The sequence below is a fragment of the Carettochelys insculpta genome, chromosome 14, assembly GCF_033958435.1.
Source record: "Carettochelys insculpta isolate YL-2023 chromosome 14, ASM3395843v1, whole genome shotgun sequence".
In the NCBI taxonomy this organism is placed as follows: Eukaryota; Metazoa; Chordata; order Testudines; family Carettochelyidae; genus Carettochelys; species Carettochelys insculpta.
This window is the reverse complement of record NC_134150.1, coordinates 21,820,001-21,844,639: the sequence shown is the minus strand read 5'-3', so window position 1 is coordinate 21,844,639 and position 24,639 is coordinate 21,820,001. Positions and strand designations below refer to the sequence as shown.

Sequence of the window (24,639 nt, the reverse complement as noted above, 5' to 3'; positions counted from 1 at the left end):
TTACTCAATTAACCCTCTGGCAGTGTATGGTACAGTATATAAATGGTGCTGCTTCCTCCCCTTCAAGTCTGTGTACATGATTTCTGTCATAAATTCAGCTATATAGTCGGGTATCCAAATCACCCTCCTGAACTTCAATCACTTATATTACAAAGTTAGGCACCGCTGCCTCCTTGTTGGGCCTTGTTCTCCCTGGATCAGACATAACTACAGTATGTATATGGGGGAGAGAGGAGTGTGAGAGCGTACATACAAGCTTGTATGTATAGTAACAGAGAGGGAGCCGTGCTAGTCTATATACTATCAAAACAAAAAAGCAGTCCAGTAGCACTTTAAAGACTAGCAAAATAATGTATTAGGTGATGAGCTTTTGTGGGACAGACCCACTTCTTCAGACCATAGCCAGACCAGAACAGACTCAATATTTAAGGCACAGAGAACCAAAAACAGTCATCAAGGAGAACAAATCAGAAAAAAATGATCAAGGTGAGCAAATCAGAGAGTGGAGGGGTGGAGGGGGAAAGGTCAAGAATTAGATTAAGCCAAGTATGCAGATGAGCCCCTATACTGACTCAGAAAATTCCCATCCCAGTTCAAACCACGTGTTAATGTGCCGAATTTGAATATAAAAGCCAGCTTACTCGGCTGCTTCCCTTTGAATAGCGGTGCAAAAGGTTTTTTTCAGTAACATGCATACTCTTAAGTCGTTAACAGAATGCCCCATTCCATTAAAATGTTGACTAACGGGTTTGTGGATCTGGAGTGTTTTGATGTCTGTTTTGTGCCCATTAACCCTTTGTCGAAGGGAGTTAGACGTCTGTCCAATATACAAAGCATCTGGGCATTGTTGGCAAATGATGGCATATTTGATGTTAGTAGAGGAGCATGAGAAGGTGCCCGTGATTCTGTGAGTAACCTGGTTAGGTCCAGTGATGGTATTTTCAGAGAAGATATGTGGACAAAGCTGGCAGTGCGCTTTGTTGCAAGGAAAGGTTCCAGTGTGGTCCTGATCAGGCCATCACTACAGTACTAATCAAGGATGGCCTGATCAGTACCACACCGTACCGAAAACCTACTGATTGCTATACTTACCTACACCCTTCTAGCTTCCATCCTGCACACATAGATCCATTGTTTACAGTCAAGCTCTTAGATACAATTGCATTTGCTCTGATCCAACTGACAGAGACCAAAAACTACAAGATCTTTACCAAATATTCATAAACCTGAATTACCCACCAGGAGAAGTAAAAAAAACAAATTGACAGGGCCGGAAAAATACCCAGAGACCAACTATTCCAAGATCGGCCCCAAAAAGCCAAGAACAGAACACCACTGGTCATCATCTACAGCCCCCAACTCAAACCACTGCAACGAATTATTAAAGACCTACAACCTATCCTTAATCAGGATGCCACACTCCAGAAGGCTGTAGGTGACATGCCTGCTCTCTCCTACAGACAACCTCCCAACCTCATGAGGATCCTCACTAACAGCCACAGTCTATACCCCAGGGATACCGGTCCTGGAACCTTTCCTTGCAACAAAGCCTGCTGCCAGCTTTGTCCACATATCTTCTCTGGAAATACCACCACTGGACCTATCCAGGTTACTCACAGAATCACGGGCACCTTCTCATGCTCCTCTACTAACATCATATATGCCATCATGTGCCAACAATGCCCAGATGCTTTGTATATTGGACAGACGTCTAACTCCCTTCGACAAAGGGTTAATGGACACAAAACAGACATCAAAACACTCCAGATCCACAAACCCGTTAGTCAACATTTTAATGGAATGGGGCATTCTGTTAGCGACTTAAGAGTATGCATGTTACTGAAAAAAACCTTTTGCACCGCTATTCAAAGGGAAGCAGCCGAGTAAGCTGGCTTTTATATTCAAATTCGGCACATTAACATGTGGTTTGAACCGGGATGGGAATTTTCTGAGTCAGTATAGGGGCTCATCTGCATACTTGGTTTAATATAATTTTTGACCTCCCCTTCTGACCCCTCCACTCTCTGATTTGCTCACCTTGATCATTTTTTTCTGATTTGTCCTCCTTGATGATGGTTTTTGGTTCTCTGTGCCTTACATATTGAGTCTGTTCTGGTCTGGCTAGGGTCTGAAGAAGTGGGTCTGTCCCTCAAAAGCTCACTTAATAAATTATTTTGTTAGTCTTTAAAGTGCAACTTGACTGCTTTTTGTTTTGAAAGCATGTATGTGTGTACGTATTTTGAACTGTAACACTTACAGTACTAAAACTAAAAACTCTACATATTTGCATACACATAAGGCCTGATTCTCCTCCCACTTACCATGATGTAACTTCACTGTCTTTATTGAAGTAACACTTGATTTATACCAGTATGAGAGAAAAACATGGCTTACTGTATAAAATACTTAGGTTTCCTTAGCTTACCCATAGTCCATTAGTTTATCCATTGTCTTTGAGCAAAAGATGCAATAAAAATTACCTATTCTTCTGCAGCTAGGCTTATGGTAAATGTCTCTTGGTTTTTTTTTTTAAATACTTCTGTTCATTTGCTACTCTACAACAGATATATTTTTAACATAAAAACACTATGTTTAATTGGTTATGGATCTCAGTTCTTTTAGCACTACTGGAAATCACACAAAAACACATTAGTACAGAGCAATTAGTGCAATGGCAGTAAACAACTAAGGCACTATTAAGCTGTGGGTGATTAAATAGTATTACTTCTTTATTTTTTATATTAGACTTAAAGATGGAGTACACTTTAAACATATATTCCCATTAACATTAATATATAATATGAATAGCAGGTGTCTTCAACTTTTTCTTAATGTAGGATTTAATCAGGGTACTTCAATCTATAGAAAACTGCTTTTTTTTTTCCTGCTCCTTTACATAGTATATGTTGCACTGTTTCTTATCTACTTATACCCAGACATTTAAACAGTAATATTATTTAAATGGAGTTATAGAGCCATACCTCGGTTTCCTAGTGAAAACACTCATATCTATACCACATAAAATAAAGAACTACCAAATTCCCAAACTAATAAGAAGTTTTTTATATCATTGCAAAGAATAAATCAAGCACTATTGGACACATTTACTACAATGTGGTATAACAAACACTGTGATAAGTTAGCTTGAATGGCAGTAACCTTCCGACAACATGAAAGAAGAGAATACTACCCAAGGACAGAACCCTTGTAGTATACCTTTTTAATCTGCCTAGCCCTCACAATCTCTCTGGACTCCGTACTTGTTTATAGATCATCCTCATGGTCTGGCACATCTTTTCCTCGGCATCTGATTAAGTTAACAATGTGCTGCTATTTGCATGCAGATTTGCCAGGCCTTTCTCTACAGCTGCTCCCAAAGACTTGGTCTTTCTCTGTAATGTGATAGCACAGCAGTCAGTAAATGCAATCTTTGTCAAACCCAGGTGTGCTCTTGATTTGGTTCTCATTCGTTCCAAGCAATTTTTTTCTTCTTTCTGTAGCATTTATAAGGCTCTATTATAGAATAGCCACATCTGGAGCTAAAATTCTTCTATTAATTATATATTTTTACTACTATGAAGAAAAATCTGAAGAGAGACACTAACATTTATTTTTGTTCTTATTCTTTTTATTTAACGACAGAGTGCATTTTATATTTGCTGATTTTTAAACAGCCATTCCTGATTTTCCCCATAAGAATAATAATAAGATATGAAAACTAAATAATCATATTATCAAATAACAGCCCTATAAATGTTTTGTGTAACTTTTTATGCCTACAAGACTATAATAATGTATCTGATTGCCTCAGAACAGAGTTATATTCTCCTTGAGTTAAAAAATGATGGAAGGTTTTTCTTTAAAAAAAAAAAAAAAAAAACTCTACTCCATTCCCTAGTGGACACTGGTTCACATCACAGAATCACCAAACAATTTGTTCCCTCCACAGTCAAAAAAGCAGAACCAAATTTGATCAGCATGGTGACTTAAATGCTGCATTTTCTTTATGCAATGACAGTAATTTTTCAAGATCAAGTTTGAAGTAGATTAGTACAGAAATATGAGCTAAACCTTCACTCTTATCATCTGAGTATGGATAAAGGATATATTCACCCAAGAGCACTGCAAGTTATTTTCTAAGAAAAAAAATTCAGTCTTATTTTGAACCCTAAGATCATCAAAATGCAGTAATAAATGGAGGCTGGCAAGCAGCTTTGATGACTGAGTATCAACTGTGTAAATGTGAGCTTAAAAGGAAATGTTAGAAATCATATTACTTAATTCAAAATCTAATTTATGCTCCAAAAGATAAGTTTCCAAGGTAAATATTTCCAATAGTAGGGATCAATGTGCTTACACATTTCAGAAGTGTTAGAGAAATTCAAGCCCTTCAAAAGCTGAATGAACTCCCATCTATCACATCTCCATCACATACCCAACTCTGGCTTTTGAGCAAATAAAATTTGATGTGGACATAGTAGGCTGGGAGCCTGACTGTACTGAAAACTCTCCGAAAAGTGGATAAGCATGATATATCTTTTTCTCTTTTCTTAATTATTTTTCTTGATTATATCACATACTTCCATCAAAATAAGATACATGTCCCATGACGGCATAAAAATATTCATCAATGCACTGTAGACCACTCTCTACATTTTCATTTTTCCAAATACTCCCCTTTGTTGTTTTTTTTTTCCTAGACCTTAATTTTATGAATTGGCTTTCACCATAAAAATGTATCTCATATACCAATATGGTTCTTCACGGGGGATTTTTTTAACATACTATCTAGGAATAAGATTTTATTTTTGACTGGAGTATTTACAGCACATTTACTGCCTGAATCATTTATCTCAGATGATCATGTTGTCCTTAAATATATCTATATATCTGGAGATGTGGGGAGGAAAGAATGAAAGTGAGACAGATGTTGTATCACCAGATCACATCACAGGTTACCATGAAAAAGAGAAGAAAAGGGAAAAGTGTATTTTGCTTCTATGGTATGCTATTTTAATGGTGATGGTTTGACTTTTGGCCCACACACATATGCCAATGGCAAGACTAACTCTAGGGACTAACAAAAACGAATGTGTGTTCACAGCTGTACGGTACACCAATACAGATTACATGTTTTCAGTGTTGCGGCCACAACAGAATGCTAATTAACATACTGGAGTGATGAGAACGGCTGTAAGGGCCTTATTGTTCCATTATTTCATGCAGCCCAGCTGCCTTTGTTTATGTCACTTATCCTCTCGTGCCACAGGTTTTTACTCCAAAAATACTATCCCAATACAACGTTAATATTTAAAAAACAAAGAGGTGGCAGATTGTCATTTTTGTGTCAGTCTCAAACTGCAGAACTGTTAAGCTGTTCTGGTTCGGTATTTAGAAATAATTTAACAGCCATATTCACACACTGCCTGCATTCTAACATAATGGCTGAATACTTGAACCAAGCAAATGCATAACTACCCTGACATCACTTATGAGATTTAGATTGGTCAGTTAATGGAAGTCTTTACCAGAATCAATACCATAACAGCTTCTTGAAATGAACGTGATTTTTTACACAGAGTGCTGCAAACAATAAGTACAGAAACATGCTACCTTTGTATACAGCACAAAACAACACGGATTTGAAATTAAGAAGCAATTACAGGTTTTTGCACAGTAATGTTACAGTTGCTTATTAAACATAAATATAGACAAAATAAGTGGTTAATAAAAAATATCTGAATGGTACTAATATTCCAGGATCCTATTATTCCACTCTTCCTACCTCCTTTTAACAGATATTTTACCTGCTGGCTTGGATAACATGTTGCTGATAAATATTAATACTGATGAATTAATATTTCAACAAAAACTTTTTTTTATATAAAAGACATGCAGCACTATCTGACTGAAGTTAATATTCATTATGTCTGCCACCTTCATTTCTTTAATTGAGTTGTGGAGACAAATGGTCTTAACTATTGCTATTATTTGTATTACAGTGGTATCTAGATGTCTCTATCAGGACTGGCAAAGAACAACCACCTGCCTGCGACAATCCTTGTCCTGGACTTCTTACAAGTTAAGAACCTGAGCCTGCTATCACAACTTAGCAATATAAGTAGATTTACTCATGCAAAAAGCCCCACTGAATTCAGTGGGACTACTCACCTGAGTAAGGTTACTCATAGGTGTACCTATTTTCAGGACTGGACACAAACTGGAGGCAAGATGCAACAAATGAGTGTAATAAACGTGAAAAGAATCAGAGATGATGAGAGTTGCAGAGGTAAGAAGTGTAGGCAGGCACACATAAAAAAGGTTTTGAGTTGAAGTTTTCCTGTTTGTTTGTTTGTTTGATATAAATAAAAAGGAAATACAGGTCGAACCTCTCTCATCCAGCACCCTCGGAACCTGAACAGTGTCTGACAAGAGAATTTGACGGAAGACAGGAAGTCAATATTTTCTATCACATTACCAACACTTCCAGTGTTTTACTGGGCTCTCAGAAGACATTCGGGGTAAATTACAGCTAAATAACAGCGCGGAACATTGATGGGCAGGACTGGTGACTGTAAACTAACTTTATGGGACCACAGGAAACTTGGTCACATCCATAATAAGTGGTTGTCCGGCTAACTAAAATCAGTTTGCTGGACAAGAGAGTTCCACATTAGAGAGGTTCAACCTGTAGTTAACCAATACCTGAAAACATGGTACAGTAATTTGCAATCACTGTCATAAACTAAACTTGGCTGAAGCCAAAAAAATTATGGTGCATTTCTTATGGTGCAAAAAACAAACAAAATGAACAAAAAAAAAAAAGCCCACATAACTTTATTTTAGACTGACATATGATATACTAGTTAGAAAAATATCAAACATCCTATAATATCTACAAAGTTTGCAAAGACATTACAAAGAATCATAAATAAGGTTAGAGAATGTTTTCCTAAAAAGTATAATTTCACTGATCAAAGACACACTATAGTGGATGGTGAAGTACACTAAAATCCTGACAACATCCTACTGAGTGAGCAAGTCATGGATGCTTTTTAATGAGTTTAACTGGTAATCTCAGATAAATGTGGAACTGCTTCAAGTGTTTGTCTTACAGAAAGCAATAATGAGAGGATTTAATGCTTTCTATAACCCATACTGTTTATACCAGTGAACATGCCACAGGTGTGTTAGAATCTAATATATAGTAGTTTCTCAGCTATGACCATTCCCCTACTGTGGACACAACATAGATTTTTTTAATTGGATCCAGGAGCTAGCTCAATTATCCAGCTGCTCAGTGTTTAAGCCCCCAGCTAGTTTATATACCAATAATAATAAACTTTCTATAATAGCAATTCAGCCGATCACAGGGTATTTTCTCTTAAACTGAAAGTGGGCCACTTTATTCCTTCTATGTTCATTGAAGAAACTCTGGGTTTGGTTCCCTCCTAAAAATTGATAAAGAATTACAGAAGAGAGACAGGCAAATAATATTCAATTTCTTGCACACATCTTCTGTCATAGGAGAATCTCCTTATCTTATTGTGCAGACAGACAATAATATCATAAATCATCTTTTATAATTTGCTGGGGGGAAAGGGTTGGCTTTCTTTTTAATGCTTATTTTGCAAATCAAAGCAATCTTCACTCACACTCACTTACTGGGGTACTGATAGTACCACCCTGATAAATTTTTGTATGCTCAGATCCCATGTATGAACAGAAACAGATATTCATAGCCCGAAATTGTTTCCCTAGGGATAAGACATTTACACATTCCTGGCTTGAAACAGGGTTGTTTGCAGGCATTACTGAAATTTTAAAAATTGAAATATATAATCTCTTCACACTGTAAGTGGTAGAAATAATACTTCAAAATATATGGGGTGAAATCTTGGATCCATTGGCATAAAGGGCAAAACTCCCATTGACTTCAATTGGATAAGGATTTCACCCACCATTACAAGAGATTTTAAGCAACCCTTTTATTTTTAGTTTCTACCTGAAGTCCACAAAAATGCTATTTGAAATTTACTTTCATATAGTTGCAACTTAAATGGATAGAACTTAATAGCAACAAGGTACTTATAATCTGATTATAGATCACAATAATGGATAGCCATATAGCTGCCAAGCATAATGAATAAGTGACTTTATGTGGACATCGTACAGTAAATTTTGAAGTGAGCGTGTATGCATGGATAGCTAGAAGAACAGAATTTTGTCACACTTCAAAATAAACGTCCTAGGTGTACTTAACTAGAAATTTAATTTAGATGTACCTTGACTGACAGAAAAACAGACAAACTGACAGAATCACTTTTAAGAGGGTGACCTAATAAATATATTTTGTTAGTCTTTAAGGTGCTACATGACTGCTTGTTTATTTTGTTAGAATACAGACTAACACAGCTAACTCTCTGTTACTTTTAAAGTCTGTGTTCACTGAAATCTAAGACCTATGCAATACTGGGCTCATTCCTGCATGAAACTCATGGGAGTTTTGCCAAGGAACTAAGGGGCTGAACTCAGATATGCGTCTCGATGTGGTTTCACTGGGCCATTGTAACACCGAGTGATCCAACTCTCCCTCGCTCCATAAACATGTTCCTTCCCCCACCCCCTGCCCAAAAAAAGTGATCCTCCTCCCAGACAGCTCTCATCCACAAGACCCTCAGAAAATAGTAGGCACAACAGCCTGAAACTCACCCCTTCCAGTCTAGATTTCTATGTACAATGTTTCCGCAATACTTTCTCTCTGTTACTTCCAGGCTAGGTAATTACAGCTCTAACATACGCAGCAGGATCACCTAATTGTAGGCATGCTACTAGGGATTTTCTCCTTGCTGCACCAACCCCTGAATCCCAAAGGTATGCCATTGGGCTGCATGACTTTTCCCTGGGATTTTCAGTAGGCAAGAGGATAGATGATGATGCATTACAACACCACGCCTACCTCATCTACCCCTTTGTCTGGCCTACCTAGTCTCCATTCTCTCACCCCATACTCAATTCAAGTCTGAAGAGGTCTCCACACTGCTCTTGGGGAGGAGCGTAGTGTTATGGAGGAGACAGTCTGAATCATTCTCTGGGTGGGAGGGGAGAGCTCTCAGCATGGGGAGTCCTCTCCAGAGCAGACACTGGAGGGCAATCAGAGCCCATACTGGGGATGCAAGAAAGACAGACATTAGGGTTTGCTGTATTTGAGTTCCCTAGTGGAAAAGTCAAACTGTAGCATGACCTTACTAAGAACCTTATTCAGGAACCCAAAGTCAAGTACAAAAAATGAGGAGTCCTGTGGTACCTTAAAGATTAACAAATGTATTTGGAGATAAGCTGTCAGGAGCTGGAACTCTGCCCAGGTTCTTAATGTGTAAGTGAACCTGAGCAGCCTTATGGCTGCCATAGCAAACTATAGGGGACCTTGGGTAGAGTCCCAACGGGATTTTAGGTGTTTAACTGCCACTTATGTGCTTTAATTCAAACCTTGGATCCCTAAAAGCCTTCTTCATCTACCCCCTAACCCTGTATGTGCCTAAAGTCCTTTGGTGCCTATGTTTCAACCAGAGAAGTCATTTAGGTACTTAAAAACCTGCCATTGGGCATGTGCATACCTGCCTCAGTTTGGGCACCAACCTTATGCCTAGCTTTAAAGGGAGCATCAAGTTCAGCATTGCCCTGCCTGTATCACCTCCAGAGCTCAAGCTAGCAGTCCAATTCAGAAGCCTCCTAGTGGATTGGCCCCATACAAAACACCAGAGAAGGATGTGGTGGTGCCTCCTGTCCCCTCCTCTCCCCCACCACATCTTTTATCACAGTGGTTAGAGCACTCACCCAAGGTGTCTAAGAGTCAAGTTTCATCTCTCACTCTGTCTTACATGCAGCAAGGGTTTGACTCTACATCTGCTGGCTCTCCAGAGACTGCCCTAACCAATGGACTGTGAACTAATCTGAGGCAGGTCTTTCCAAGTCTGTTATACTGAAACTGTCCTACTGTGTAAAAATAATATTCATTGGAACACAAAATATTAACATAAACATTAGAACATGGACTTAAACTTAGGTCTCCAATATTCCAGAAAAATGTTCTAACCACCGGATTAAGAGATATGGAGCTGGGGACTGTCACCACAACCCCTGTCTCTTCTTCCTCCCCCTTGTTTCTGTGAGAGGTTTAAGCACCTAACTCTCTCCATGGGGCTTACACATCTTCTAATGACTACCCGTAATGGCTTTCCATTTAGCTTGTTGGCTTTTTGTAGATTCCATACTTCATCACCGTGCATTGTAGGACAGAACCTGAGCAACTAATTCTTTGGACTGTGGATTCTGTAAACTGACCGCGCACATAAACAGTAGGGCTATGCCTACACTTGCCCCCTTCTTTAAAGGGTGCATGTTAATCAGGGTGATGGGAGATTACTCATGAAGTGCTGTGATACAAATGCAGCACTTCATTAGGCAAATTCTCCCCTGCAGGAACTTTGAAGCGTCAGACTTTGAAGTAATGGCATGCCGTGTAACCAGGAGCACTTCTAAGGGCGTGCGCTACTTTGAAGTGCCTTTACTCACCAAAATTCTGAGGAGTAAAGGCACTTCAAAGTAGCATGGGCACTTTGAAGTGCCCGTGGCTACATGGCATGCTGGCACTTCCAAGTTTGACTCTTTGAAGTTGCCGTGGGGGAGAATTTGCCGAATGAACTGCTGCATATTTACCACAGAAGAAGAGGGGCAAATGTAGACATAGCCTAGGTGTTGCAACACTGGCCAAGCCTCCTTAATGCATCTAGCCTTCAGTGGTTTCAGATGAGGTTCAGTTACTCTTTGGGTCCAAAAAACCTAAAACTCAGGAGCTTTGAACCACAAAAGAAAGAAAAGTTTGGAACTCATGAAAAGCACACTATTGACTTTCACATAGCTCTAGAGCAGTGTTTCCCATACGCTGTTCCATGAAGTGAAAATAAGGGTTCCATGAGAAAATTCCATTACAATAGCTGACTCCTCTGCAGCTCCCTGACTTGCTGCCACTAAAACAGTAGAACTAAATTTAATTGGTTTAACAGACAGCAGGGTATCAGGAGGGATCTAGCCATTAAACCAACTGAATTTAGTTCCATTATTTCAGCAGTAGCAGGGCAAGAAGCTGCGAGAGCCCCTCACTCACCCTGCTACCCAAGCAGCCACACTCTGCCAGTAGCCATGGCTCAGCTCACCCCTGCCAGTGGAACACCTCCATGATAGCTTTCCTTCTGCTGGGTGTACATGCCCACTCAGCATAGGCTCCCCAGCCAGAACTACAGATGGGTTAATCATGGGTCCAGTTAGGGGCTGAGGTGGGTTAATCCTGGGGATCAGAGGTGACTGTGGGGCTAAGAAGGGTTAAGCCTGGGGATGGTGAGGGGGCAGGTTTGCAGGATGGAGGGTAAAGCTTGTGGATGTGGGGGTGGATTTGGGAGCTGAGGGCTGAGGCAGGTAAAGCCTGGAGATGGGAGGCAGGTTTGGGGGCCAAGGAGGGGTAGAGCCTGGGAATGGGGTTCCATACAATTCTTTCAAGTTTAAAAGGGTTTTGCGGCCAAATAAAATTGGCAAACACTGCTCTAGTGCAACCACTGATGTCTAATGCCATTTTCCAACTGACCAGCTAAGCTTTTTCCAACGTGCATAACACCCAAAGCATAAACTAAAAGTCAACTAATATACAGGCCGTTATAGTTTATTATTCCATTATAGCCATTAAATTTCTGCAGCATATCTTTTGAAGGATATTCTGAGATAAACATTTTGAATGGGACTGATTTTGAGTCTGCCATTCATGTACAAAAGTATTACTTTAAACTTCAAATATGCTTACTACTCAACTGATATTAGCATAAATCTATGTTATACAACATAAAAATAGGAGTCCTCATTTGAAATACTTAGGTCTACGAACCAATCATGCCATGCTTACAGAAGCAAAACTCCCACTGAATCATCAAAGTCCTTTGCTGTATTTAAAGAGCAACAAATAATAAGAAATAATAATAATTACAGCAAAAACGTCTTATTTTTATAGCACTGTGCATGATAAAAGTGCTGAGCAGACATTAACTAATTAATCGTCACAACACCCATGTGGGGTAGATAAGCATAATTATCCACATGCTACAAATGGAAAATAGATATGGTGAAGCTACCTGATTTGCCTAGACATACGTGAGATGAAATTCATCTAATGCAAATTCATCCAAAGTACTCACGAAACCCATGAGAACAATAGTTCATTCTGCACCCCCTGGAACCTTCAGAAGGTGGACATGCATCACAGAAGGAAGCAGTGAGGACTGGTGAGAAGTAGACATTTGAATCCACACTTACACCAATCTTGTGACTGGAAATGCCGAATAAGAGTCAGCGAGTGATGGCATCACAGTACTATTCCACAAGAAGGTGTCCCTTAACATCCATATAAAGACCACCAGAGGTAGTCTAAACTTCATAAACAATTTTGACTTTACTCTAAATTTTTGTATGTCTGATTCTTTTATTAAACTATTTAGAAAATGAGACTGAACAGTTAAAAAAATCTACAGGTAGTCCTTCAGAAACAGAATGCAAACTAATAACAAAATTCAACAAAGATTAATTTGACTCAGTGCTGCAAAAGCAAAGAAATTTGGAGTCATGTCTTCATATTCAACTTTAACATACCTCCCTCACAGGTATTACAGTTTGTAAATGATGTAAGATCAGTCACTGTTGTGTTATGTTTTCATATGTCAGAATGAAGGACGTTCCAACAGAAGTTCAGTCATCCACCACAGATAGAAAATAAACTTTGTCACATTGCAAATTTCTAGCAACTTCTCTAAATTCTTATCACTTTTGGCATCTCCCCACTGTGTTTTACTAGGTGAGCCAATGAACTGCTGTCTATAATTGTTCCTCACACAATGGTTATGTGTACAGAGGATTTCATATTGTTTAGAAATTTAGAACCATTTTATAAAATTGTTTGGAAATGAATTTACATAGCTCCCAATCTCAACATGGCTCACATAACCTGCAATAAATATTAGTCTTTGCAAAGACTGCGTTATCTAGTCTCTGTGCATACGCTGCTGCATAGATTTAAGATCTAGCCATCTATCCTAACCTTCAAAGAGAGACAGATTTTAAGGTACACAACATAGACCCCAGGAGGAATCCTGAAAATGACGCAGCACAAATTTCTTAAACACGCATAATGTATTAATTCAACTTCATGTCAAGATTAGTATCTCTAATGCCAATTTACAGTGACAAAAGAGTGCAATGGTTTGTGCATGAGACAGAGGTCTACAGTGAATGACATATCTCTAACTTGTATCCATCTAAGCATACATTGGCTTCCCGCTACCACTGCATCTGAGCAGAATAAAGGACAACTGAAATGCAGCCATAGTCTGGTTCACTGCATTGTCTGTATCCCCAACAAACAAAAGGATAGGTTAGAAAAAAAGTGCATTAAAACTGTGACTGCATAGGCGAGGATATTCATTTAATCTTCATCACAGCTAATTTCCTCTCTCCCCTTCCAGTACTAACCCTGAGAAAGCTGTTCAATTATAACCTATTTGTAAAGGTGCATTCCGTTCTTAGATCTACAAACTGATCAAGCCCCACTTAACTGAAAGAATATAACATTACAGTTCGCACTTCCAGAAAAAAAAACGCAGTGGCATTATCATATAGACTAGAAGATAAAGTCACGCAGGCACACACAAAAAAAAGATTTTTGTGCGGCATATGAAGGGTTAAATTTATGTTCCATTACAAGCCCTTCTTTTTTTTTTTGTTTCATCTTCTCAGTAAAACACATAACTTAAAATGAAATCAAATATTAAAAATGACAGACTATATAAGTGCTGTGAGTAACTTCAGGTCACGAAGGGAGGGAAATGCAGGCAAGTTGTCAGGCACTATCTGTCAGAGTGAATTAGAAACAATCAACAGAGACTGAAAGGGAAGGTGATTGTTATTAAGCAGCGGGGCTGTGAGCAAGCTACCCAGATGTGGTCATGCATATAAAGAACAGGAAACAGCAGTTTAATTCAGGAAGCACTGGCGAATAGGGCAGCACAAAGGATAAAAGTCCTTTGTCGCTAATAAGCTGGAAGTTACTTTGATAACAGCAGGGTTAGACTCCAGAATAAAACACATTTCTTTCACTACCATACACCATTAATATCACAGAAATGTGGTCGAAATAAATGAACTGCACAAGTAAAGATTAGTTGCTGGGCCTCCACATCAACAGCAACACAACACCTGAGCTCATATTATCAATTAGGTGAACTCTCTTGATTAAGGAATGGGTCAATGCTAACTGTTTTATGCCAGAGGCAGGGTTTTCAAAAAGGTAACTTTACAAAATATAAATAAGAAGGAACCTATTGTTTCAAAAGTGCTATACTGAATGTTTTTGTGTTGTTGTTGTTTTTCGCTTTGTTAGCCCATGGGAAAGGTGAATAATTGGTAGCAGTCTAAATATAATGAAGTCCATTTATGCAGTGACTAAAAATAATTTTACATGCAGACAGGGCTTGATTTCATAAAAAAAATTACTTATGCAGGCATTCTGCAATTATCCTACAGTACTTTCAGGCTAGAGTCTGACAGCAGTTGTGCAAACAATACAAAGATTACAGAAATAAAAACAAATATTACTACACACAAAAATTCCATGCTACATGTGGGTGGGATTAAACCAGTGTGCAGACATGAACTAACTCAAGCATGCGGCTAACAGAAAATAACTCGTTTGCAGAATACCTGACCTGGAGACTTCCAAACCAGGAATGGGTTCTGAATTTTATTCACTATCGAGAAATGATGCAAAAAAGGACTATGGATTAAATTCATCCCAGTGCAGAGTCTTCATAAGATCCAAAACTTAAACGCAAACTAGCAAGTTCTTCTGAAAAAGCTGTCCCTTTTTCGAAAGAACATGCAAAGCGTCTATGCACAACACGCCTTTCCTCAAGAGTAAATCAAAAGGATACGGCACTTCTTTCAGAGGTGTTCTTCCACTCCCAGATCAGGAAAAGCACCTTCTTTCGAAAGAATCTTTAGAAAAAAAAAAGTGCGTGTAGACGTTCCGTAGAACATTCTTTCAAAAGAGTAGTCCTCATGTCGCTGGCTAACTGGAGCGCAGAGCCACCCTGGCCAGTGCTCTCAGAGCTCTATTCCCTTGTGTCCAGCCACCTTAAAGGTGCAGGGAACCCTGGAGAGCCCGTGGCAGGAGGCTGAGAGCATGGAGGCAACAAGATGACAACCCACCAGCACCATGCCTACCTTCTGCAGCACTGAATCACACAATGGCTGACAGCCAGCTGCTCTGTGACCCCCAGGTAGCCGGCCAAGGGGTCTCAGACGCCTGCTCCAGTCACAAAAAGGAGGGGGTGTCCTGGACCGAGCACAAGCTCTGGGACCTCCCGGGCCTCTGGCAGAAGGAGACAGTCCCGTGGACCACAACAGGAAGAGGCAGAATGCCCCTGCCTATGGCTGGCTGGTCACAGGACTCACTGCCTGCGGACACCTTGCCTGGACTTTGGAGCAGGCTCACTCCCAGGTACAAGAGCTATGACAGGGATCTGTTCAGGCCAGGGACTCAGCCAGGTGCTCGGGGGTAGGGCCAGCCACTGTCCCTTCTACAGGGAGCTGCGTGGCCTCCTCCCTGGTGAGGACAGCTCCCCACCCTCGACATGGCAGCTGAGGAGCCCCCTGCCACACTGGAGCGGGAACCAGGGCCAGAAGTGGACCGTCCTGGGCCCTCCAGCCAGACCATTGAGTCAGAGCTGGAGTCCAAGGCCCCATCTGAGGACGAGTCCATGGATGGAACCCTCATCATCGTGGTGACATCAGGTTTGTCCAGCCAAGCCTCCTCCAGCCAGGCATCACTGGACATCACCAAGGGACCCTCTGGTAAGTGCCTGGCACATCGCACACCCCGGGGTGCATGGGTGGGTCGTCTGCCCCTGCTATAGCCCAAGGTGCACCAGCCACATGGGCAACGGCCTGATCCTAGATGCCCCACCAACGAGTGCGCCCCAGCACATGGGCATGCCTGCAAGCGACACTCAGCACCCACCCCCATGAATGGTGCTGCAAGCTGCACGCGTTTTGGGGTGGGGGGGGCAGGAAGGGCTAGGTTGTGGCTGGCTCACCCGCCACCCAAGGGGGACCCCATGTGCCTGGACAACCCCTTTGCCCTCGAGCCCATTCCCGGTGATGGGGAGTGACAACTGTCAGCCCCATCCCCAAGGCACCATGGAGTCCATGTGTGACAGGTCCCGCTGTGCAGGGCACACATGCCATCGCTCCCGGGACATCCCCATCCCTCAGCCCACTGGTGGGGGCTGCTGTCCACAGGGGGTGGGAGGCATGGCACTCGGGACTGGGCTGCAGGACTCACATTCCGTCTCTCTCTCCTCTTCCATCCTTACAGCTGTGCTGTCCAAGGGCCGGGGAAGCCCCGTCCAGGTCCTGGAGACGCAGAGTCCACCTGCATCAGTGGAGAGGGCCGGGCCACCACCACCGCCGCTGCCACTACCCGGAGGACACATTGCCACAGGTGGGACAATGAGGCCACCTACATGGCTGTCCTCCACCACCAAAATGAATTCTTGGAAGAGTGGCTGGCGCTGGCCTGGGGCAAGCTGGCCTAGCAGCAGGAGGCATAGGGAGAGGTCATGGTCACCCTGCAGACCATATACTGGGCCCTTACTGACCAGACGGTCCAGCCTCCCGCTCCTCCTCCCTGCCACTCTGTCCTCCCTGCCCCCTCTTCCTCCTGGCCCCTCCCACCGAGCCCAAGCCTGCTACCCCCCGACCCCTACCTTCCTGTGGTCCTGGCCCCATCACAGCTTTGCAGAGGACTGAGACTCCCCCCCTCACCTCCATCCCACACTCCCACTCCAAGTTCGGGTGCACTCACCCTTGTCCCAGGACCCCCAGTGTATATAGTTCCCCCTGTTAACCCTCTAAATAGTTAATCGTCTGAATAGATTAAATTTTCCAAGAAGTTTCATTTGATCAGATAAACAGTTTATTTTTCTGCACCCATGTCTCATATTATTGGTGGGGGGCAGTGAAGGGTGGATGGGTGGGAGGGACTGTGGTGGGGCTGCAAGCCAGAGGAGCCTGAAGGGGATGCTGGAGGGGGAGTTCCTGGGGCCCATGGGTGACAGCCTCCCCACAGGCTTCCAAGTTGATGTATTGGTTGGCGTTGTGGTCCAGGGGTCGGATGATGATGTAAGTGCCATCAATCACACCAAAGCAGTAGGGGATGCCGAGGTCATCAAACCCCACGATGGCCATGTTCAGGTCCCTGACACATCTGAGGCTCTGGAGCAGAACTAGTTTGAGTGCTGTAACAACCTGCAGGGGACAGAGAGAGTGAGCACACTTGTGAGTGTGTAAAGGGCTGCCCCTGCCCACTCCTGGTTCCCTCTCCCTCATGCCCCCTCCCAGATTCCCCTACCTTGCACCCCCAAGCCATTCGGGATCCCCCCAGTCCCGTGAGGCCACTCCTCAAGCACTGGGCCTGTGCAATAGTGGGATGCCATGGTCCCCCAAGGCTAGCCCTCTCTGGCCCTCCAGTGCCACCCCCTCACACCCTGGCCTCAGCCCCCAAGAGTCCCCCTTGCCTTGTGGCTCCCCTCTTCCCCTGTCCAGGCTAGCGAGCAGAGTGTGCCTTACCTCGAGGACAACAGCCCTGACAGTCAACTTGCCCACCCTGAACTGCTGTCCCATGGAGCAGTATTGGGTGGTGAGCTTCCAGATGGAGATGGCCATGCACTTCTGCATGATCAAGGCAGGCCACATGTGGTGTCCTGACACTGAAGGGCAGGGGCAAGCCAGCTGCAGAGCTCCATGAAGGTCCCTTTCTTCATCCAGAAATTCTACAGTCAGTGTGCATCGCCCACTTGGCCAGGACTAGCCAGTCCCAACAGTTGGAGCTGGCCAGGTTGCTCTTGAGGCACTGGCTGGCTCAGGGTTGGGGTAGGTTTGGCTCGGGCTGTGGTGGGTTGGCGGCCCCAAGGACAGGGCTTGGCCACCAGAAGAGGTGGAGGGTAGCCACAGGTAGGGTGGCCAGCAGCCCAGTCAGGGCATGCAGGTGACTTCGGGGCTGCTGTTAGGCCATGTGTGTCAGGTCTGAGCATGAGGACCACGCACGGGCTCAGCTTTGCTTGGATCAGCTCGGCAGGCCTCAGTGTGTGTAGGGAGGGGCGTGTTTGGGAGGGGCCCTTTAAGGGAGCGCATGGCCAGCACTGCTGGAAGGGCTCACCAGCCAAGCAATTATGTTCACGGTGTTTCCTGGCCTATTCTTTCAATGGAGCAGCCAGGGCTGTGCGGCTGCTCTCTTTTGAACGAGCAGATCAATCTTTTGGGGTACAGATATGAACTTTCAAAAGAGGATTTTCTGGAAGAGACGTAGCCACAGTGAAGGCTTAAGTAGTTCCTCCCTGATTCAGATGGCTTGTGCTACAACCTGGGAGGCCTGCGGGGAGTTTAGCCCTAACATACATACCTGCTGCAGTGCAAGAGAAATATGAATACTGGCATAGAAGTAACTTTGCCCACCATACACTGATAATCAACATTACAATTCTCTTCCTTCAAAAACCAACCATTTTCCTAATTTCTGGTGTTCTATGCCTGAAATGGCATTATCTAGCAAAAGGCTGGTTGACTACCATGGATACCCAGAGATATTGCTCTTTTGACAGTGGCTCCTCTTAGGTCATTCACCTTTCTAGGGGAAGGGTCACAAGCTCAACATAATTGTACTCAGATAAATGCCAATCAGGAAGGTTCATTAAACATATGAGTGAGTTGCCCCTCCCGCCCGCCCACCTCCAAATTCTAAAGCAAGCAACCAAATTTACAGGAGAAACTGTTCAAAATTGATTATTTCCAAAGCTAAACAACTGACAGAGCCATGGTCCATTGAGATTAAGTGTCCCCACTTCTTTCTCGTTAAACTGGCAATTAGTGTTAGAGGGGGAAGTAGCCTTCTCCACAACAGACCTGTTCTCAAGGGGCTTCTGGTTAGCCTTAGCTAAGCTCTGATGGGCAATTCCCTTGAAAATGTAGGAAGCCAGTCCTCCCCATACCAAGGCCTATGCAGGGCAAATACTTTGTCTCAGCAAGGAAGAAACTGCTACAACCTACACCTAAGGAAGGGAAAGAAAGAAATAAAACCAGGTTCACAATTTGCATCTACTGTGTAAAAGTGTCAGGTGCTTGTTAACATGAACACACTCCAGCCTAAGAACCTGGCATGAGAACAAGGGGTCTTTCTTCTAAAAGAAATTTATCTTCTGTGGGAAGCCAGTGTTATGCCTGGAGAGACCAAACTGCTGCACACAGCTCAGAAGACCACCGAAGATTTCTGCTTATTGGATCCAAAGGGTATGTCTACACAACATAGTTATTTCAGAATAACAGCTGCTTTACCAAAATAACTTTGAGTGTGTCTACACAGCAAAAGCACTATTCCAGAATAATTTCAAAATAGTGGACAGTTTATTTTGAATTTGGTAAACCTCATTCTACGAGGACTAGCACCTATTGCAAAATAGATACTTTGGAGTAGGGGGCTATGTAGAGAGGGAATGGGGACTATTTCAAAATAAACTATGAGGAATTGCTTTTTCCAAAACAACACTGCAGTGTAGATATAGGACATTGGTTGCTAGTGCCTATCTTTTATGTGTTCCAAGGGGCTCTAATCTGAAATAGCCTCTATTGCGCATGGACACGCTATTTTGGAATAAGTTTTGCACATTTGAGGCTTCCCTGTGGTGTGGATGTGATATTCCAGAATAGTTTATTTGGAATAATATCTCCGGAATAAACTATGCCTAGATTAGAGCAATTTGTTGAAGAAAGCTTTTTGTCAGAAGATATTTTGCTACAAAACTTCTGTCAACACAATCAGGCAGCAAAGTGGATCAAGAGAGTCTGCTCTGTCGACAATGAGCAGCTGAACTGCTCTATTGGCAAAACAGCCAACCAACTGTCCCGGAAGCCCATTCTGTCAACAGAAGCCCCCACCCTCCCCACTCGTCAGAACGTCCAGACCATCTTTTTGTTGACAGATCTCTGTTGACAGAGGTGTTCTTCCTTGTGGCAAGTGGGATACAGCTGTTAACAAAAGTGCTTCATTCTGTCAACTTACTGTCGACAGATGCCCTTGGGAATCTGGATGCTCTGTGGGTTTTGTCGACAAAATGGCCATTGGCCAACAATACCCTCCAATCTAGACATGGCATAATGCTGTAGTGATATACCTAAAGTGTTTTGCCAGTGAAATTATAATCACAGGCTGTCTACACACTAGAGGGTTTTTTCAACAAAACAGGCACTAATAATGTGCTCTGTTGACATACTGTCAACAGAACTCACCACTTCTGTTGACAGCCTTCTGCCTTCTCCCTATGAGGCAGAACACATTTCTTGACATAATTTGTCAATAAAAAAATCATGTGGACATTTCGGGAGGATCTTCTGTCAAGACACAGGGCTTCCAGGTCACCGGGCAGCCCAGTCTGCTGCGCTACCAGCCAGCCATTCTGTCAGGAGAGGGACAGGCAGTCTGGCCACTCTCTCTCGACAGACCAAATTGCTTTTTCCATCTGCTTTTTTGTGTGGATGTACTCTGTGGACAGAAGTTTTGTTGGAAGATCACCTCTGACGGTGACTCCTGTTGATAGATCACTTTAGTGTAGACATAGCCATCATCTTAAATAATCTGCAGAGATTTTTACCACAATCCAAGGATATTGCTTCCTGCAAATCTGCAGGTTTCTATGGAATTATAACCTTCTGGGCTTTAAAGGCTGTAGTATTTACAATTGTATAATGGGTTTTGCAAGTACATTTATGAAGAATCCAAATCATGATGTATCTGAAATACCACATTTTACGGTCATGAGTCTATAAATAATGCTATAAATCAATAAACTGAACAGCAATGTGGACATTTAAAAGTTATAATGCACTTCCAAATTTTAGAAATAAACCTCGTAGGTCCCATTATACTATAGATTAACAGATTTTAAATATTTTAATATAGTGTAATATGTATGTGTTCAATGATTCATGCAAAATTTGTGTGCTGTGGACAACTATCTTAACAACAACAACATTTATATGGTCATAACTAAGTTTTTTAATTTAACACTCCATTAAAATGAATGGCAGGATGGGAGTCCCCACTTCTGTTGATGGTATTGTTTTAAGTTCATCTACATCTCAGTAGAGATTCAACAAGACAGCATTTCATTGATTTATAACGCTGTCTGCTTAGAAGTGAGGGTCACTTGTTCCTCTCCGCACACACTCAAAAGTGCAGGTGTATGTACTAATGTATTTTATTAATGACACATCACTCATTTATGTAATAAATGCTAGAGGAATACATTAATAGTATTTTATGAGTCTGATGTTTTCTTACACAGAGAATTTCAGTGCCCCAGTGTTCCGCAACTAGCTTTGAAGCAGAAATAGATATACTTAGTGAACCATCCTACAGCTGTTTCGCAGTTGGAAGGCCCAGGAACTTCTCAAAGAAAAGAGAGAAAGAGAGAGACTAAAACCAAACTCACAGGCACAGAAAAGTTTGTGGATTTCTTAGCTCATGGTCACACCCTGGCACCACACCATTTACTCTAGTTTAAATATACCCATGAATATTTAACTCACTCTAATACAGATCTAGCTTTCATAAACCCTTCTGTTTTAAAGAATGAGACCACAGATATCTGATATGGAGCAGCATCAACTCTATTGACTTCAAGAGGAGTTGAGGCTGTTTAGACCCCTTCCTTTTGCCAGGTCTGGGCCAAACTGAGGCAAATGCTACTCCATTTCCATACAGAGAAGGCCTTCTGATAGTGGAACAGCTTTAACAGAGTTGCCAAAGGAAGAAACATTAGAGGCAAGGAACAAGGAAGTCCTATATACAACGTGGGATTCCATCATGCAAATACTTCCTGGGCCTCAGTGCATGAGGCAGAAAGGATATTGGACCAGAGGATCCACTACTCTGTAGTTCTTCTAATCCTCTGCTTGCTGTTAAGGATGCAATCAGCCTCATGCCAACAGCCTACAGTAGCCTTATGGGAACAGCTCTGCAAGCCAGTAAGGATGGTTCTATCCCTTGAACATTCACCCCTCAGCCAGCTAAACTGTTCTCCCTTGGCTCTGGCATCAGAGTTCGGTCTTAAGTACCATGTGAATTGGAGGAGAATTTTTCTCTGAAAGTAAATTTGCCCCTTTCCCAATTGCAGATACCTCAGATCATCCATAGCACACAGGTGATGGCTTTATTCATTTAAAAAAAAAACACATTGGATTTTGCTTCTTTGAGTCTCACAGAAAATCCACATGGTTGAGTAGCTTGTTACTGAATCAAGCACTTATTGTACACACAGATTACATAAACAAGAAGGTCAATTTTGTTTCAAACCTATATGAATGTGGTTCTGGGACTGAATTAACTACTGATTGAAAAGTTACACATTTTCAGCTCGCTAATCACATTTTATTTCACTGTGCACAGACAGCAGTGCAATGAAATTACTGTTTGTTTGTACATTTTGGAAAATGTTTTAACTTCAAGCCTGTGAAAAGAAGTTTCATGGATATTCAGGTAAGATCGGTGCAGCAAAAATATGGGTGACAACGGCTGAAAAAGGCTCAGAAGCAAACTGGTAATTGTCTTCTCCCAGTTTTTGAACCCTTTCTTTCTCTCTGTGAAATACAATCTATAGGGATATCTACAGTGTTTTAATACTCGCAACAGTAAGTCTCAGAGCCTGCTCCAATGACTCTGGCCTGTGCTACAGCACTAAAAACAGAAGCATAGATGTTGTGGCTTGGACTGGCAGCCTGAGCTCTGAAACCAAGCCCCTGCAGCTCAAGCTCAAATGACTACACTGCTATTTTTCTTATCCAAGTGTGAGCCTAAGTGGACAGCCATAGGCCTTCAGACCCACTGCCACAGGTTTTAAAACACCATGTAAACATATTACTACAGGCATCTTTTATTCAATATGGCTGCCTCTGCACTCAAAGTGTCTGTCAGAGTTGTGTCAACAAAAATGCTGTTGACAGAGTGCATCTACACATAAAAGAATACAGCAAGAGCAATCCGCTCTGTTGACAGAGAACAGCCAGCCTGCTCTGCCCTCTCTCGACAGAACAGCTGACCAGAAGCTCTGCAAACAGGGTTGCCCAGTGAACCAGAAGTCCCCTCTGTCAACCGAAGTGTCTACACTGCACTTTTGTAAACAGAACCCTGTCGACAGAGTGTTATTCCTCAAAGCTGAGAGGGATAATACTGTCTTGGCAAATGCTGGGTTTTGTTGAGACTCTGTCAACAAAATTCTTTACATGTGCAGATGCACCCTGACTTTTGTCATCAGAGGTGGCCTTTTGTCAACAAAACTCTGTAGTGTAGACACGGACTAAGAATTTATAATTCTAAGGGAACAGCCCTTTCACACGAAAAAAAATCACTCCGGGAGCTAATGTTACATTTGCATACACAGGGAAAGTCAAATATGCCACACCTGCAAACATTTTCAGAGAGCTTCACTATGCAGCTGTAAGGAAAGTAAGAAGTCATCTAGTCCACCCCTCCTGCCTTGAGACAGCACTGAGTAAATCTAGACACCAACTGACAGGCGTTTGTCCAACTTGCACTTAAAAACAAAACCTCCAGTGATGAGATTCCACAGCCATGCTTGGAAGCTACTCCAGAGCTTAACTGTCTGTATACTAAGCCTACTTGTTCTACTGTCACTGGAGTATAATTGATCACTGTTATCTTTATAACAACCCCTAACATATTTGAAGACTGTTACCAGGTCCACACTCACTCTTTTTACCCCCAAAACTAAACTGGTTCAGTTTTTAAGTTTTCCTCCTAGATCAGATTTTCTGAATCTTTTACCATCTGTATTGCTCTCCTCAGCACATACTCCAGTTTATCCTCATTTTTCCTCAACTGTGGTGCCAGAATTGGATACAACACTCCAGTGGAGGCTTCACCAGTGCATATCAGGAGTATGACAATTACCTCACATGCTTTACAAACAGCACACTGCGAATATACCCCAGCATTATATAAGATTTTATCACTTCATCACATTGTTGACTCACATTCAGTTTGTGATCCATTCTAATCCACAGATCATTTTCAGCACTACTCTTGCCTTCCCAGCTGGCCACCATTTTGCAGTTGGACATTTGATGTTTTTTTCCTTCCTAAGTCTAGTACATGGCATTTGCTTGATTGAATTTTATCTTGTTGACTTCAAACCATATCTCCAGTTTGTCAAGAGGCTTTTCTACATTAATCCTGTCCTTCAAAGTGCTTGCAAACCCTCCTTTCCTCACAGCTCAACAACATCCACAAATTGCATAAGCAAACTCTCCACTCCATTATCCAAAGCATTAATAAAAATACCGAACAATACCACACACAGGACAGGCCTCTTCAGGAATCCACTGCATATGTCTCCCCTGGATGAAGTATTGATAACTACTCTTGGAATACTATCTTTCAAGCCATTTTGCACCCACCTTATAATAATTTCCATC

General features: G+C 42.2%; 1 protein-coding gene across 5 annotated transcripts in view; it reads right to left on the bottom strand.

Annotated features, from left to right (window-relative positions):
* The window catches only part of ZNF536 (zinc finger protein 536), a 495,063-nt gene that overhangs the window by 324,678 nt on the left and 145,746 nt on the right, over nt 1–24,639 (bottom strand). The window contains exon 6 of one of the 5 annotated variants that reach the window (XR_012647462.1): nt 17,096–17,403. The exons of the other annotated variants lie outside the window; for them this stretch is intronic. The gene's annotated coding sequence lies outside the window, so the exon portion shown is untranslated. Of the gene's footprint in view, nt 1–17,095; nt 17,404–24,639 lie in introns of those variants that run through there. 5 annotated transcript variants of the gene reach the window in all.